This window comes from Danio rerio, chromosome 19, assembly GCF_052040795.2.
Source record: "Danio rerio strain M-AB ecotype USA chromosome 19, GRCz13ab, whole genome shotgun sequence".
Classification (NCBI taxonomy): Eukaryota; Metazoa; Chordata; class Actinopteri; order Cypriniformes; family Danionidae; genus Danio; species Danio rerio.
The window spans coordinates 6,367,179-6,371,896 of record NC_141039.2 but is presented as its reverse complement, the minus strand read 5'-3'; the positions used below and the strand labels follow the sequence as shown (position 1 = coordinate 6,371,896).

General features: G+C 37.5%; 1 long non-coding RNA gene across 1 annotated transcript; it reads left to right on the top strand.

The window, feature by feature from the left end:
- Positions 1–659: 659 nt before the first annotated feature.
- LOC147832441 (uncharacterized) lies at positions 660–4,452 on the top strand. The gene is made up of 2 exons (XR_015516427.1): positions 660–1,000; positions 2,237–4,452. It is a non-coding gene; the product is annotated as an uncharacterized LOC147832441 (long non-coding RNA).
- The last annotated feature ends 266 nt before the right edge of the window (positions 4,453–4,718 follow it).

Below are 4,718 nucleotides of genomic sequence, written 5' to 3'. Positions count from 1 at the left end.
ACAAGGGCGGGGTCAATCTGTCAATCACATGAGATCCAACCAATAACAAACAACAAACATTCACAGATGAACAGATTCAAGACATTTTCCCCTTTCATAAAGCACTTACCATCTGACATGCGTTATAATAGGGAATAAAAGACTTTGTGTAGCATTTTAACTTGCAAAGGGTTAGTTTAAAGGGTTAGTTCACTCAAAAATTTCAATTCTGTTATTAATTACTTTGTTTCAACACAAATTGTGCTTTTTAGATGTAATCCATGAGCTCTCTGAGGCAGTGAGGGGCTCTAGACATTTAAAGTCAAGAAAAATGTCACCAAAACTAAATAGCTTGTGACTTCAGTGATTCGACTTAACTGTATTCATACGAAGCTCCAAGAACACTCTTGTGCACCAAAAAACCCTGTTAAAACTAGCTAGACAGAAAATGTCATGCTACAGATCTGGAATAAAAGGGTCACAACATAAGATTCTGCATCAACAACAAATCAATAGCAAGTGTTTATGATTGATGAGAGGGATCGCTCAGTTATCTATAGACTCATCAGACAAAGCCTGATCATTTCAGAAATCAAAATGGAATTTTTTTATGGTCTGTAGCAGGCATGTTTCAGCATAATTAATCCATGTGCAGCTTTTATTATTTTTTAATTTATGAGCCCACATAAACCTTAAATGAAATAATCGGTTTACAGGCACAAAGGCGGGGTCAATCTGTCAATCACATGAGATCCAACCAATAACAAACAACAAACATTCACAGATGAACAGATTCAAGACATTTTCCCCCTTTCATAAAGCTTTTACTATCTGATATGCGTTATAATAGGGAATAAAAGACTTTGTGTAGCATTTTAACTTGCAAAGGGTTAGTTTAAAGGGTTAGTTCACTCAAAAATTTCAATTCTGTTATTAATTACTCCGTTTCAACACAAATTGTGCTTTTTAGATGTAATCCATGAGCTCTTTGAGGCAGCAATGGGCTCTAGACATTTAAAGGGTCACGAAACACCAAAACACATTTTTTGAGCTGTTGACAGTCGTATATGTGTCCCACACTGCTAAAAACACTATTAGGACACCTATATTTCACTAAAAAGTGTAAATTGGTTGTTTTTGCGTTATTTCAAGCAAATTCGTACTTCCTGTTTGAAACGAATTTTTGAAGCTGCGTCACGGTCATGACATAATAGCGTGTATTCCAGCGTGCAGACTGGGCGTCTGTGCCAGAGTGAGTCTTATTACGTCTTACAGTGTGATACATTAATGCATGAGTAAGGCTTGGTTCAAACCAATCAGCGCGCTCTATTGTGCAACTTCATTAATATTCATTTGTGTCACCGTGTTCACACCACAAAGACGCCACGTTGTGTTGGCAAAACAAGCGTGAAGTGTTGCTTTTATAGTTTGCTGCCGTTAAGTTTCGTTTTCATTTTCTCTCTGTGAGAGCTTATCTGGATCACGTGTGGATTAACAGTGTACGCGACGCTCGACAACAATAACTTACGTGTCTAAGGAGGATTATTGTTTACCTGAGAGCTGTTCTCATCTGCAAACGCTGAAATCTGGATTTGCTTGTAGTATTCTCTCCATAAAGACGCGGCTCTAGTTGCTGGTGATTGTCCTGTCTCTACAGATTTGGTAAGTGAGCGACCAGTGCTCTTTGTTTATTCAGTTTGCTCGTATCGAATTAAGTTAACTATAGCACTGAGTGCAGAAATGTTAGCACCGCATTTAGTGACCGGAATAACACACGCGGCTTTCTGACGCTACCTGCCGTGTGCATCTAAGTTTCCGGGAAATGCGGAATTCCGGGAAATGCGGAATGCGGAGTTTTTTCTCTCATTCGCCGAGCGGTATCAAACATTGCATGAAAAATACACGCTTAGAGCAGATCCTCGAATCAAATACCTTGTTTGTCGCGAGGGGCATGAATGAATTCCCTGAATGAAAGAGCCAAACTGCAGTTAAAGTCCAACATTTATTAATTCAGCAAATAATTCGACTACAGATGTCCATGTAGGTTAAACACCATCGCTTTCTCCTGTCTGTGTGGGTGTGTATTTTGACTCTGAAACTCGCGCGTGCACAAATAGACACTCCCACACCATCCCACTTTAGTTCCTCCGACACTCCCCCCTAAACAGAGCTGGACACGCCCACTTTTCTGACTTTTTCGAAAGTAGAGGTGTGAAAACACCCTGCTGAAACGAGGGGGTTTCATGGCCCTTTAAAGTCAAGAAAAATGTCAGCAAAAATAAACTTGCTTGTGACTTCAGTGATTTGACTCAACTGTATTCATACGAAGCTCCAAGAACACTCTTGTGCACCAAAAAACCCTGTTAAAACTAACTAGACAGAAAATGTCATGCTACAGATCTGGAATAAAAGGGTCACAACATAAGATTCTGCATCAATAACACATCAATAGCAAGTGTTTATGATGGATAAGAGGGATCGCTCGGTTATTTTTTGTATGTAAAATTATTGTATGGTCTGTAGCAGGAATGTTTAAGCATAATTAATCCATGTGCAGCTTTTTAAAAATTGAACAGCCCTTGTAAACCTTAAATGAAATAACCGGTTTACAGGCACTAAGGCGGGGTTTAAGCTATCAATCAGATGAGATCCAACCAATAAGAAACAACAAACATCCAAAAAATAGCCATATTTTTCATGATGCTCCTTTTATCTGACATGCATTATAACAGGAAAGAAAAAACTTTGTGAAAGTTCCGTTATTAATTACTTCGCTTCAACATAAATTATGATATTTTTCTGATAATTTTTTATATTAATTACTTTGTTTCAACACAAATTATGCTTTTTAGATGAAATCCAAGAGCTCTCATAGGCAGCAATTGGCTCTAGACATTCAATGTCAAGAAAAATATCATAAAAAACATGCCATGTGGCTTCAATGACTAGACCGTAAACATACGAAGCTCCAAAAACACTTTGGTACAACAAAAAATTAAATTTCCCCCTTTTCATGATGCTCATATCTGATATGCATCATCACTGGGAATAAAATACTATGTTTCAACATAAATAATGCTTTATAGATGAAATCAGAGAACTCTCTGAGGCAGTAAGGGGCTCTAGACATTCAACGTCAAGAAAAATGTCACCAATAAAGTCAAAATATCCCATGTGACTTCACTGACTCAACTGTAATCATAAAGAAGCTCCAAGAACACTCTTGTGCACCATAAAAGACATTTTCTCCTTTCCATGAAGGTCTTTCTATCTGATATGATTCATAATAGGGAATAAAAGACTTTGTGTAGCATTTTATTCTTGCAAAGAGTTAGTTTAAAGGGTTAGTTCACCCAAAAATGAAAATTCTGTTCATAATTACTGAGCTCTTTGAGGCAGCAATAGGCTCTAGACATTCAACGTCATGAAAAATATCAGCAAAAATATTCCATGACTTCACTGACTCAACTGTAATCATACGAAGATTACAGAACATTAATTACTTTGTTTCAACACACACATATGATGCTTTTTAGATGTAATCCAAGAGCTCTCTGAGGCAGGCAGGGGCTCTAGACATTCAAAGTCAAGAAAAATGTCACCAAAAGACAAAATATTCCATGTGACTTCATTGCCTCGACTGTAATCGTCAAGCTCCAAAAACACTTTTGTGCACCAAGAAAACCCTGTAAAACCTAATCTGCTCATATGTACCACTGCTAATATATTCCAATGTAACGTGATTTGCTCTTTAGTAGCATGGTTGCACATGAATTAGCATGTTGCTAACATTTATATTGCTGCTACCATGCTTTAAATGTTAACTGCTCACACTCAGATCAAAAACTGTAATGTGTTGTTAGACATGCTGTTGCACACATTTCTGGATGGGTGATCTAGCTGATGGCGATACTCTCAGATCCAACAGCATTTGTTTTACTAATGAGAAGCTTGTTATATGCAGGATTATCTGACACAAACATTATCTGAGACTCGTTTGCTGTTAAAGACCATATTCATGTGCAAAATATGTCTGAAATCCCAAACAGCCAACACCCAAGGGCCAATGTGTTTGGAGTATTTGAAGATAACCAGGGAATGCAAAGGAAAATTCCAGAAAATGGTCTTACAGGGCATTTACGCAACAGTTTTCTAGCTAAAAATGCATTCCTAAGACCAGAAGATGGGCTTGAAGTGCAGGTTTTTGAAAAAAAAAATCAACATTATCTCTGTTAATTACAAAAGTGAGATGTTGTGAATGCAATGGCATCGTGTTCATGTGTATTATGTGTTTGGTCAAAAGGTCTTTGCACACTGAATTCTGAAATTTCCGTATGTGTTTTATTTATACTCATATCTGAAAAATTCATCAGGTCTGAGTCCGATGCGTAATATTTAATACGCAAAACATTTCGGAGTCAATTCAAGCAGTGATACTCTCTTCTCCTCCCTTCTCCAATGTAGAAAAAGAAAGAGGAATATGCTACATATTGGGCTCATCCAATTTTGCATAGAGAGAAATGCGAGTTTAGCTCATTATCAAAGAGCTGTGCTCTATTATCCCCAAATACAAACTTTATTTCAGGAAATCGGTGGAATTTTGATACATTGCTTGTGATACTTCACATATTATGTACGTAAACAAATCCTGAACAGAGACTGGCAGTACCATAGACATCATAATAGGAGGTCGCGTTGACATATCAGAGCAACTGACCAAAGTGGACAACATCGCCTTT